Source organism: Diabrotica undecimpunctata, chromosome 6, assembly GCF_040954645.1.
Source record: "Diabrotica undecimpunctata isolate CICGRU chromosome 6, icDiaUnde3, whole genome shotgun sequence".
Classification (NCBI taxonomy): Eukaryota; Metazoa; Arthropoda; class Insecta; order Coleoptera; family Chrysomelidae; genus Diabrotica; species Diabrotica undecimpunctata.
The window spans coordinates 11,708,488-11,722,828 of NC_092808.1; the positions used below are offsets into that span (position 1 = coordinate 11,708,488).

Sequence of the window (14,341 nt, forward strand, 5' to 3'; positions counted from 1 at the left end):
CTATTTGTTGAAGTTTCATGTGTAATTAGCTTGTTCAAGTAGGTGATTAGGTCTTCCTTATGTCTCCAATTCAGTTTTTTTAGTATTTCATTCAATATTTTTTCCGTTTCCCTCTCTAGTTGTTCTGTACGTGAACATCCAGGGATAGGAATTTTAGAACTAACAGAGAAGGTTCCCTCTTCAAATCTGCCATTTGGAGATATTAAATTCTGATTGTGAAGCTCTCTGTCATAAGTTTTATTTGACTCGTTAATTTTTCTTTTATTTTTGTTCCCGCTATTTTCTGTTTTTTTGCTAAACCACTGTTCTGGGTTACTTCGAATATTTTCTATCCATCGCTCATTAATTGGAATTCTGTCAGGTGTATTAACCTGATTTGATAGAGGTGGAAATTCGTCCTGGCTTACTCTAAATGTATTTTCTTTTGATAACTTTTTATTGGAGACATATGGATACCTTTCACTTGCCTCAAAATAAGAGAGATTATCTAATGACATAACAGCTTTAATATTCTGTTGTCTGACATATTCAGGACACTCTTTAAAAGTACTGACATGAAAATTACTACTACAATGGAGACATTTCATCATACATTCACCTTCATGTGCTTTATCAGCACAATTTTTACATTTTTTATCCCCTCTGCATTGATTTTTTGTATGGCCAAAACGAAAACAATGATAGCATTGAACCACCGGAATCATATATGGCTTTACCCTAAAGGGAATCCCATATATAGAAACCTCTTTTGGAATTTGTTTTCCTGAAAAGGTAAAAGCAACTGTCTCTGTATTTATGTATTTGCCTGAATCATATTTTGATTTTCTTTTAAAACGTCTTACCTCCAAAATTTTAATATTTACTGAGGATGTACCCGAAAAACTAATTAATTCAACATCAGAAATACTTGCATCAACATTATTTACTACACCCCTACAAGTTACTTTATTAGCAGGAATAAAGAGTTCATATCCATCATTTTTAATCTCTATATTTGAAACAAATTTATTAGCACATTCCCATTTCTTAAAAATAACGCTAATTCGGTTTTTACCCTTTTTATTAATTTTTTGTATATTCTCAATTTTCTTATCATGTATATATTTTGCTAGCTTTAAAAAACTATAATTTCCGACGTTATTGTTTTTTGATTCCATATAGACCTCAAATGGGCCAGTGTCGGTATACTGATAAGAATACTGTTTTTTGTCTTTTTTACTCTCATGTTGATTAGTGGTCTCCGAATTATCATTATTTCCTACAAATGTTTTGTCTAAATTTATATTACATTCTATATCTGAATCATCTCTCTTACTTATTACCATCTCAACACTAGGAGGACCAACCCCCCCTGTGCTATCCCCCATTATTAAACCTCTTTAAATCTTTTTTTTTTTTCAATTGATTTTAAACAATAAAAATTATTTATATACAACTAAAAATTAAATTAAAGTTTATAAAGATAGGAACAGAACTATTATAATACAACCTCTCTCCACAAAAGCCAATCACGGAAACCGAAGATAGCCTCAACCCTCAACCTCAAATGAGTTTGACAGAACCTCTCTCCTACTTTCGATGGACAAAATCGACAAATTGTTAAGATTTTCTTCAAAAAACCGTGCTTCAAGTTTGACCTGAGTTGTTATCAAATTTGACAGTCTCGTTATTCCCTTTTTTATTCTAGGAAATCGCCTATTCAAACTTCATTCAACTGCATCAATGTTCAGATTGTCGCTCCACCTTGTTGGCCGACCCCGGCCTATAATTCTCCGTCTCGTTGACGATTTATCTTAAGCAATTCTTAACTGACAGTTTGTATTTTATAATTTTTCTTCTTCTCCCGAATACTTCTTCCATTATACTGTTAACTCTAATATATTCGTCTATTGTAATGACCACGGGAGTCTTCAAATTATTTCAATGAACCTGTATCAACATTTTTGTTTCTACATCTTTTAACCATTTCTGTCTAGCTCGTCTTCTTTTTTGCGTTTCTTGGTCGTGAGAATTGGAAAAAAATATAGGTGAGAATGAAATATTGCAGATATCTGATTATTCTAAGTCATAGGGGGGGCATACTTAATGAAAAATACGTATTGAGGTACCATCAGATCGGCCCTATTTTATTTATAAATAAAGACCAAAATCCAAAAATATAATTTTTCACGTGTAGCATTTTTTGATTACCTTAGGAGTAATTTTTGTATTGGGAAACTATTGTATTATAAAAAACGATTAATTTAAATTTTTATTATAAGTTCAAATACATAATTTGTTGAAATAATTGCAAAAATCTTTTTTTTTTTACCCTATTTAATAAATGTTAATAGTTTTTTTAATAATAGACGTAAGTAACTTAAAAACCTTAATAATAATACTATTTATGTGTCTAGCAAAATTTTAAAGAGCTGAATTGCAGAAAGAGCTTCGGACAGTAAAAATCTTGCTAAAACTATGGAAAGAATACGAAAACCAGTTTAAAGGCTAGGACGTTCCCCGTAAACGATGCGCAGTTGCGGTCTCGCCTGCCCTTGCGAAATGTTAGCCAAAACTAGCCTTAGAAGACGAAAAACCAGCTAGTCCTGAGAATATAACAGGTAAAGGAAGAGTGCTCGCCAATTTAATGTTGAGGAGAAGGATTGGTGTAGTTTGCGTGCAAGAATCTCATTGTAAGGTAATAAATTAAGAGATTGTGGAGATAGATACAAATTAATATATAGTATAGAGCGAACAGTTATGGCAGAAATGGAGAGGGTGTTATTTTGAACAACGAGTGCAAGGAACATCTAGTAAGGGTAACTGGATGAAGTGATAGAATATTGAGGGTCCAACTGAATACAGGCGACACCAACGTGAACATCATATGTGCCTCTGTTCTACAGCTAGGGTGTGAAAAACAGGAAAAGAAAGAGTTTTTGGAGTGCTGTTGATTGCTAGATACTCGAGATTCCTGTAGACGAAAAGTGTTTTATGTGAGGTGATTTAAACGGAAATATTGGTAGAGAAAGAGCAAGAATAGAAAGAGTTCATAGATGTTAAGGATGGGAATACAAAATAATAAAGAAAATAGCGTAGTTGGCTTTTCAGCGGCATAAGATTTGGCTGTGATTAAAATGTTCTTTATAAAGACTGAAGACCGACCAGTATGCTACCTATAGTAGCGAGAGAAAGGAAAGTCCAATAGATTTTGTGCTATGTAGAATAAGGCAGGTACAAGCGGTTACCAACTGTGAAGAAATAAAGAGTGAGTGCATAGTCAACACCGGTCGATGAGGGCATCGATTAGGAGAAGAACAGTTTGGGTTTATGCTAGGAAGGAGGACAACAGATCCTTGTTTGTTTTGAGACAGTTGGTAGAGAAATATAGCGAGAAGAAAAGAGAGCTTACATTTGGTATTTATAGACCTTGAGAAGGCATATGCTACAATCCCTGGACAACAGCTATGGAGATGTACGAGGGAGAAATGGGTTTTTGAGAAGTACGTAAGGCTCATGAAGGTCTTATGTCGGATTGATAGAAAGTTTTCTAGTGACTCTTGGTTCGCATTAAGGCTTTTTACTGATATACTTACAAAGAAGGGAGGAGTCTCCTTGGCCAACGCTCTTTGCAAATGATATCGTGTTCGAAAATTAGAGCAAAGAAATGTATGACGAACAGTTGGAGGGTTGAAGAAGGGCTATTAAGGAAGGAGGTTGTCAGGTCTAAAACTTGAAAAATTTAGTTAGGAGGAACAAGAGTGGTTGAGGTCATCGAATTGTTTGGGGAAAAACTAAAACGAGTAGGCGAATTTAAATCTGTTGTCTGCTACGTAACGGAAAATGGAACACTAGATTGCAAAATTGCCTACAAGCTGGTTTTTTAACTGGAACCGAATTAGGGGTTACTCTGTTATCGAAAAATCGGAAAAGGTCTGAACGAAAAGATGTACAAGAGTATTGTGATGTAACGGTTAGTGTTGGATATTGGGTATGAGTAGAAGGGAGAAGATCAGGAACCACGTGATTATGGAAAGCGCCAAGGTGACTACAGTCTTAAAAAAAGTTGAAGGATAAAGACCATAATGGTAATAGTTTTAGAAATGAAAAGTATGTATTACGAAGGATAGAGTTGTTAAAAGTTGAGGGACGAAGAGGTAGAGAAAACCCAGGAGAAGATGGAAGGGTTGTGTGGCAAAGAACTTGGGAGAAAAAGGTTTAAATAAAGAAGACATGAAGGACAGAAATGATTGGCGATGAAAAGTAAGGAACAACGATTCTTGAAGACGCAAGCTTAGGCAGAAGAAATAGAACCCAAGTAACGGTATGGAAATTTACTAAAATGGTAACAAATATTTAGCAGTGCATTTATAAATAAAACATAAGTGAAATTTTTTTATATCAAGTTTAATTTTCTCTACAAGCATAAAATATTACATTGTTGTTTCGCTGCATGTAAAGCTTAACTTTATATACTTCTTAAACATTTAAGTCCGGCTGTAATTAATAAAACGCATGCCCCCACCTTCAGAACTAAAAATAAAAAAAAATGTTCATAAAAATTATATACAGGCACAAAGTAAAGAAATAGAAAATTACTAAAGAATATAGAAATACTAAGTATGTATAAAAAACATAACAAAATAATAAGAATTTAGATGAAATGCCAGATTTGTGTAGGTCACGAAAGTGATGGAAAAATAATCACAGACTTAAAAAAATACATTACAAAGATATAGTAAATACTCAACTGAATTAAACGTAAACTAAAAACCGAAAAGCAAGTGGGAACGACAAAATTCGTATAGAACTAATAAAACTCATGAACCAGTTCCTAACCATAATATCACAAATGATGAATCGATTGCACCTCAGTCACCCAGTTTCCAGGAGGACAAACGGTTTCGAATACTACAATTGACTGCTCATTGTCAGGTCCCCGGTAAAGTTACTTAACAGCTATGGATCTAAAAGTCTACAGAGGCAAAAGGTAAAGTAACATTTCTTTTAATATTAGTGCAAAGATATTGCCGAGCAATACCTTAACATTGTTTTTAAAATGTCGAGTGTATTGCGCATTTATTTGTTTCCCTGGAGAATCTTGGAATCGTCAAAATGCAGGCAGAAGTCAACAAAATGAAAAGCATTAAACTGCTTAAATACAATAAATTTTGGAAACGGCTATCGCCGTATTCCCGTTCTCCTCCGCCAATCCTCCTGGTCCATGGCATGCTCCTCCTCCAAACCTCTCGATTCCATCGCTCTTCTAATTTCTTCGTTCCATGAATGTCGATGTCTACCTCTTTTTCTTCTTCCGGGTGGCTTCCATCTGTGAAGTTTTTGGGGCCAACATTCGTCAGACATTCTCAGTAGGTGTCCAAACCATTTTAAACCTCTTCTTTCTATTCTGTCAATGACCTTTTCATTCATGTTATTTCTTATAGATTCGTTAGTCTTCCTTTCCTGCCTTGATATTCTAGCACTTCTTCTCAAATAATCCATTTCAACTGTCAACAATCTTCTCTTCAGGTCTGCATTAATTGTCCATACTTCAGAGCCATAGAGCAAAGAACTGATTCAACCATGGTTTGCCCTATTCTTTTTTTGTTCCTTTTGGAAATGTTGCGATTCCACCATAAGGAGTTCAGACATCCTAGAATTTTACGTCTCTGATTAATTTCGGTTTCTCCCAAGCCGTTCTTATCAATGAGTGCACCTAAATATTAAAATTTTTTCACTTGTTTGATTTCCACGTCCTCGTCTATCAACACTTCAAACCTTGCATCTGAATTGGTAACTAAATATTCTGTTTTTAATAATTTATTAATTTTTGTCATATTTACAATTAAAACATAAGTGAAATTTTTAATACTAAGCTTTATTTTCTCTACAAACATTAATCTGTTACATTTTTGTTTCGCTGCATGCATGTATAGTTTAATTTTATAAACGTCTGATATATTTAATTCCTGTTACAATTAATATAACACAGGCTCCCACCTTCACAACTAAAAATAAAGCATTTGTTTAAAAAAAATGTACAGAAACAATATAAAGAGATAAAAAATTTAAAAAATATGATAGAAAATATGACCCCTCAATAATAAAAGAGGTAATATTAATCCTGACGAAAAGTTTGTTGTACTTAAGGAAAGTGATTAAAAAATATTCACAAACTCAAAAAACACATTACAAAGATGTATTAAATAAATACGTAAAGAGTTAATAATTTGGACCATTTTTCAAATAGCTATAATATTGTATTACACACTGTTCAATCACAAATTAATCCCTTAATTTGTAATCTCACATAATTCGTTAATTTTTTAATATTTTATAGTTTCACCGTGTATAATTGAAACATTGTGAAAATATATCGTGTAATATTTTAATAATTAGTTCATTTACCTACAACTAAATAAATTGCCGAATAATATATTTTCCAATTGAACTTCCTAAGTGTTGCAATTACGGCCTAGATTAAATTATATTGTAAGCTCATAGTTCAAAGTTTGTTAGTATGATAGAAGCAATAACCTCTGTGCTGAGATATACATTATTTGTGAGATTATAAATTGGGGATTTATCATCGTCGATCGAAAAGAAGCGGACAAAGGGACATTACAAAACGATTTGATCCTTATAACTACGTTCGAATCTTTCCACACACGTTAATAAATATTTCAAAATTTTATCATAAAAATCATTTACAAAATACTGTTTATATTCCAAAAAATCACAAATAATAGATACATGATAGTTTATATTTTATTTTTTAACATATACTATTATTCAATATTTTGTAACTGATAACCTTAACCTAAATGTAAAAAATCTGTATTGTCATGTAATATTATGAATCTCAATTTTACAATTTAAACAATAAAATATCTTAGTTCCTAGCAATACATTGGCACATTTTGCATATAACCAAATTTTTACATTTAAGACATTGGATCATTTCTTCGACTGATTCAGACCTGTATATTTCACAATATCAGCTGTCAGATTTAGCTAGACCTAAATTTGCTCCCTTTTTTCACAACCAATTTTTGACAATTTTAAAGTAGTTTTAATGGATTTTACTTTAGATGCCTTAGCTCGTGCTTTAAGTTCGTTTTTGTACGGAGAACTAGTCAATTCAACTACGTCCTGGGTGCGGCAAACCTTTGATGATTTTGATTTCTTTATAGGGGACGGCGAAATATCCTGAACTGAAATAGTATTTAGGAAAGTTGATGCTGCTCTCTTCGTTCGTTCTGCAAATGGAATATTATCTTCTTCAGAAGAGGATGCTTTCTGTTGGGAGTCATGGTTAGAGTTTGATGCAATGTCAAATCTATAGGCCAAATGCCACTAGCACGAAAAACTTTCTGTGCATTTCTCACTGTTGCAGCAAACCCAAAAGCCTCTCGGAAACCTGAAACATTGATACAGTTCGACCCACGTTGTTCTGCAACCATTTTTGAATGCATTGTACATAAACATTTTGAAAGGTTCTAAAAAAATTAACATCGACAGTCGAAGTCTGTGTGTGGTGTGACTTGGTAACTGCAATAACTTAATTTCATTACCCCTGGCAATTTATATAGCTTTTAGGTTTTTACTGTGTGTCCAACAATAACAAAACAGGGGCCTCAGGGCTCGGCTTAACTGTTTTAATAAAAGGATTACGCCATGTCACAAAAAGATTGCCACTGATATATCCAGTATCTCTAATATTGACAATGCTGCCAGGCGGAGCACCTAATGAAAGTTCCTTTTGAAAACGTTTCCTTTTAAAGATTATTATGAATGGTATAAACTATCCTACTGCACTAGCACAACAAACCATAGTAGTATTTAGCCCCTCTCTCTTCACTAGAAATGCTCCCAATTTGATGTTTTTCCTTCTTGGCTAATATTTTTTGACATTCTCGTAGTACTCGTGCTTTGCCAAATCCTGCAGCCCTTCCCATTGATGTTTTCTCCCGCTGCCGTAACGGTATTTCTTTACCGTTTGACATGAAGCTATAATACCACTTCTTGCCTGCCATACTTTTATCTGTGTTGAAATTGTGTTTCAAATTGTTTCGTTTTGCCAATTTAAACGCCAGTTTGTAAACGTCTCGTATACCCATCCCGAACATTCGCTCGTCGAAAATTAAAATATGCTTAGCCAATTCTGCTTCAAGTTCTTCATTTAATACAGTAAATCTACCCATTTTTTAAATTGCATTATTTGACGTTTGTTTTTCTCTTCGAGATATCTTTTTAGAGTAGCTTTAGTTACTTTAAACAACCTTGCACATTCATTAATCCCATTAGAACCATTACGAAAAGTGTAGCACTGCTTAAATCTTCTGTGCTTTACTTGCCATATTTACCACGTGATGACATTCTGAAATACAAAATAAATCTATCAAGAACTAAATGGGACTGGTTTAATTTACAATACGGTTGCCTAAATTGGATCGGTCAATTGCTGGTCCAATTTAGGAAACCTTGTTCTAAAGCTAAACAATATCAAATTTCACCCACAACGAGTTTTACCAATTTGGAGGTTAGGGCACGAAAATAATCCCTAAACTATAGCGTCTTTAATGAATTTTGAGAAATAAAGATATTATAAATGTTGTGATTACTTACTTGAAAGAGAAATTGGCCCGAATTCACCAAAGAGCTGGACACCTGCATTCGCTTCATTGACCCAAAGGCCAACAATTATCACTGTTTTTTAGGAATGGTTATCTCTATCGCCAAAAAACATATCCCCCGAGGTTTCCGAAAGGAGTACATCCCAGGCTGGACGGAAGAAAGCCAAAAACTATATGACGAATTTTTGAAATCAGAAGATCCCGAAATTGGTGACAACTTACTGAAGTCACTGGACTCAACAAGACTTAATAAATGGAAGTCTACCGTAGAACATATTGATTTCTCACGTTCCAGTCGAAAGGCATGGGGACTGATCCGCAAACTGGGCGAAGCAAGCAGAGCGCAACACTTAAACAAATCAACAATTGAGCCAAATAAAAAAGCCAATAGAATAATTGAGAACTCCCGAGCTCCATCTGAGAAAACTCATACCTCTACCGTAAAAAGAGCTCTTAAACAACTTAAAGCAAATACTCCCGCAACATCAGAATACTCACTTGCCTTCTCATTGGATGAAATAAACGAAGCGCTTAACCAAACTAAAACAGGAAAAGCAGCAGGCTTCGATGGAATGTATCCTGAGTTTATAGTCCACACTGGTACAAAAACACGACAGTGGCTCAAAAAATTCTTTAGCGACATTGTGAATACAGCTGTGCTACCCCCAGAATTCAAAAGAACAAAAATTATCGCAGTCCAGAAGCCTGGCAAAGACAACAAGCTGCCTAAAAGTTACAGGCCTATTGCCTTACTCAGTTGCTGTTATAAATTACTAGAACGACTTTTATATAACCGAATATGTAACACCATTAAGGATGCGATACCAATTGAACAAGCTGGATTTAGAAGAGGACGAAGTTGCTGTGACCAAGTGCTGTCCTTAACTATATTTATTGAAGCTGGCTTTGAAAGACGCGAAAAATCTGCCATAACATTTATAGATCTCACGGCTGCGTATGACACTGTGTGGAAAGAGGGCCTTATTTATAAGCTGATGAAAATCATACCTTGCCTCAAAACTTGTCAGCTGATAAACAATCTACTGACTAACAGACTGTTTAAGGTATATATGAATGATGCACAGAGTAACGTTAGAAAACTTAACAACGGCTTACCTCAAGGCTCAGTGCTAGCTCCTTTATTATTTAACCTTTATACAGCAGATATACCTGAAACAAAATCGAGAAAATTTGCTTATGCTGACGACCTGGCCATTGGCTTCCAAGATAATAGTAAAGAAGCAGGAGAACGAGCTCTAGACGAGGACTTAACTACACTAAGTAACTATTTTAAGAACTGGCGCTTACGTCCTAACACAAGCAAAACTGAAACCTGTCTCTTTCACCTGTCGAATCAACTTGCGGGCGATACTCTCAATGTAACTCTAAATGATACAGCTATCAAACATAACAACAACCCCAAATATCTAGGCGTCACACTTGATAGAACACTCACCTTCAAAAGTCATCTTACAAACGCAGCTGGTAAACTAAGAACAAGAAATAACTTAATATCAAAACTTGCTGGAACAACTTGGGGTGCTTCTGCAGATACTCTTCGGACCTCTGCTCTAGCTTTGGTTTTTTCAGTCGCAGAATATTGTGCACCAGTATGGCTAAATAGTGCACATACAAGCAAAATCGATGTCCAACTTAACCAAACCATGAGAATAATCACTGGAACAATAAAACCAACGCCAGTGAGATGGCTACCTACTCTGAGCAATATTGCTCCACCAGATCTACGCCGTACAGCAACATTAGTGAGAGAGTACCAGAAAATTGTAGCCAACGTACAATTACCAATACATCAAGATATCCCAGACATCTCAAAAGAGCACCAGCGACTGAGATCTAGAAATCCTCCAATACGATCTGCCCGAAAAATTGGTAACTCCTATGATATACATAGGCAATGAACAACAAGATGGATGCCAACAGTAGAATCGGACTATATTAAGATATCCACCCCAACTCAGGGTTTCATCGGATCAAATCTGCCCCGGTCCACTTGGGCAAGGCTTAATCGTATACGTACCGGATATGGTAAATGTGCTGATTCGCTGTTCAGGTGGGGTCGTGCAGAAAGTCCACAGTGCGATTGCGGACAATCTAGACAGACCATAAGCCATTGTGTTTCAGACTGCTTGAATCGTGCCTACCATGGAAACCTCCAGGACTTTGCGGAATGTTCCCCAGAAGCAATTGAATGGATATGTAAATTGGACATTAATATTTAGTATTTAGTGTCATTCATTCTATCTTTAGTGTTTAAATAATATATTTAATATATATGTATATATTATTGTATTTGTATATTTATCGTACTGTAAAAGTCCATACGCTAAATAACTTGAAAGGTAAGTAGTAGTATCGGAAGTTAAATAATCACCAAAACACTAATATTTTCTCAACCGTAGTTTACAGCTGCACGCGTGTTCAGATTTAAGGATGTAGTTCTAGTTGATATTAACGGATAGCACCACTTGTTGTCGATTAAAGGCGACCCTATCCTATATGTAAGCCATAAAAACAATCAATCCCAAATAAAGGGTGAAACCTAAACGTAATGAAAGAAATAATAAAATATGCTAAAAGTATATGGGTATGACGAAATTCATATAGAACCAATGAAACTCATGAACAAGTCCGTAACCATAATATACAAATTGTAAATGAATCCTTTAATAAGAAGGAGTTATTCACAATATGTATAATAGTAACTTGGATGACTGGTTTTTGAGCACTACAATTTACTGCTAATTGTCAGGTCCCTGGTACAGTTACTTAACAGCTATGGATCTAAAATGTAAAATCCAAAACGCTACAGACCCCAAAAGATAAGATATTTCTTTCAATATTAATGTAAAGATGTTACCAAGTAACAGTATAGGATTTTACTCAAATCCAACACTTATTTAACCAATTTTATCACAATTGTAATTAATAATTTTCTTTATTTTGTCAAACTTTATTTTTTTCTACAACTTTTAAATGATCAAACTTTACATTTTGTTTAGCTGTGTTTATGATATTTTTATAAACTTCTTATATATTTAATGCCTGCTATAATGAATACAACGCACGCTCCTACCACAACTAAAAATAAGGAATTTGCTTATATGCAACGTATACTCTTAGGCGGTGGTCGCCAATAAACGCCGTACACCGCGTGCAGCATTACGCTATACCTCGCTTCTGTATGCTAATCTATGCTATAATTGTCTCTTATTGTACGCTGAACGCTAAACGCAGCGTACAACTGCTGTACAAACATACAGACGCGCAGTACGGCATATATACGGCTGTATAACGCGATACGCGGTGTACAGCGCTTATTGGAGACCACCGCCTTATGTAAACTAGTCTGACTTAAACATAAAACACCAATGAATACACTTCGAAGCACAACAACGAAATAAACTAAATAAATAAATAATAAATGCAGAGATATATAAAATTTACTTACAGCGAAATACCCGGTCATCCATTTCGAAATATTTATTTGTTATATTCAATTATTTGAACGTAATGATTACAAAAATTTTTATACATGACAACAAATGAAATTGACAATTTGTATTTTTTAAATTATAGTTCTTCTTTTAGATACTCCTATAACCAGTAAGTAATTCGGTGCTCAATCAATTAAGATGTATGCTTTTAAAATTGACACAATAAAAAGAAAAGAATAAACAAAATGATCAAGATGAAGGAGCCGTGAGGTAGATTTCTATTCAGTTTTTTAGATCCTAACCCATAATATATTATTTGCTTTTATATGCAATGAAAACACTTTTATTTCTGATTGCTATGGTTTAAATATTTGTTAACTCTAGATGTTATTGGACAGCCTGTGTAGATTTCCAACAATTAAAAAATCAAGTTTATAAATGTATACCCAGTTTTCATATTGAAATAAATGAAATAAAAGAGAAGTATATAAACACCTATTGTTATATTAGCCATTTGCTAATTCTTATGACCAACGTAAGTTTGGCTGGCTTGTTTTGGTTTATTTCCTAAATTATTATTGGATGACAATGTGCAAAGATCCAGCGGATCTACTGTAATAATATATGTTGTATTTATAAAAGCCAGAAATGTCAATGTCAGTTAGCTTCGTTTGTTGTCAAATATAAAATTTTATGTATTCCTTTTGTTTGAACACTTGAAAATAAAATACGCACATTCCAAAATGCTTCTTGGGCGTAAGTAACTTTTAAGAAACTAATTAATTGTATTATAGAATTTAACTGGTTTCGCTATATTATGTACGTTATATGGTAACCAGGTTAGTAAAATCCCTTAAAATCCCACCATCTATCTACATCATAAACCATGGTCATGGACATTTTAATACCAATGTTTATGACATGTTAAATATATTAGTATTCCCAGTTATGTCTTATCCAACCGTCTATTCTTTTCCTTCTATTTTATGATGCTCTCTTCTTGAATATGGTATATCATCAGAGACCTTCTAACTGTTTTAGACAGTTCGTTTGTAGTGCAATCAAACCACTGTTTTAAGGTTTATGATAATGCATTTAAGTTTTAATTAACTTTTTTTTTATTTTTAAATGCATATTTACAATCTACTCATAAACAGTACATTGAGTAATTAGTAAATGTGATGACAATATTGACTTGATTTGGGTACTGTCTAGCGACACTATGTTTTCACCTATGTAACCTGGTCTTCTGGCCAAGTCATCTTCAATCTTCGTTCCTCCATTCGTGGCTGATATAATTCACTGATAATTTGGCTAGTGCAAAGTATTATGACGTTTGGGGCTGAAAGTTGGATTATAAACAAGAAAACAGCAGTAAGATAGTAGCAATAGAGATGGAATGCCTGCGAAGATGCTGCAGAGTAATAAGAATGGATAGGAGAAGTAATACCGAAATAAAGCAAAGAACATCAATAAAAACAGACATACTAACATATATAGAACAAAAAAAATAAAAAGTGTTATGGATATGTAAGAAGAACTAGCGATAGCAGATGGATAAAGAGAATAACCGAATTGAGCCCCATAGGAAGGAGGAAAAGAGGACGACCAGAAGATCCTGGAGAAACGAAGTAGACGACGCCATGAGTAAAAGAAGCCTAAACCATGAAGAATGGGATAACAGAGAGAGATGGAAACGGTTGAGCGAAGCAAGGCAGTGAATACTGTAGAACAATGTCTATTCTATACAAGAACAAAAATCAAGGAGGCGAACACAGCATCTATTGTCTCCGGGAGCTAACATCAGAGAGAGAGAGAGAGTTTTAGTTTGCATTGTCCAAGAATGTCTGTACTTGGGTAGGAGCAATTATTATTACTAAGGGTTAGCTTAGGTAATGATCTGAAATTGAAGGTGATGATTTGGGATTTGATAAGGCAAAAATATAGTATTGTTTTTCGCATGTGAAAAATTGAACAAACTTTACACTGTGTTTATTAATTATTAACTATATATTAACCTATGTATGCACCAAAGTATATACATAAATTGACATTTTTTTTTATTTTTAGTTGTGAAGTTGGCAGCATGTGTTATATTGGTTATAGCAGGAATTAAATATATCAAACGAATATAAAATTAAGCTATACATGCAGCGAAACAAAAATCATCATGTTTAAAGAGAACAAAATAAATTTTGTTAAAAAAATGAGAAGTTTTTATTCTTTATTAGGTTAAATATAAATAAGAAGACCAAAGATCCAAAAGACCAT

At 34.1% G+C, this 14,341-nt stretch overlaps 1 long non-coding RNA gene across 1 annotated transcript; it reads right to left on the bottom strand.

The window, feature by feature from the left end:
• Nucleotides 1-5,836: 5,836 nt before the first annotated feature.
• On the bottom strand, nucleotides 5,837-12,203 carry LOC140444743 (uncharacterized). The gene is made up of 2 exons (XR_011951330.1): nucleotides 12,085-12,203; nucleotides 5,837-5,987 (listed from the first exon to the last, which is right to left on the bottom strand). It is a non-coding gene; the product is annotated as an uncharacterized lncRNA (long non-coding RNA).
• Between the last annotated feature and the right edge of the window lie 2,138 nt (nucleotides 12,204-14,341).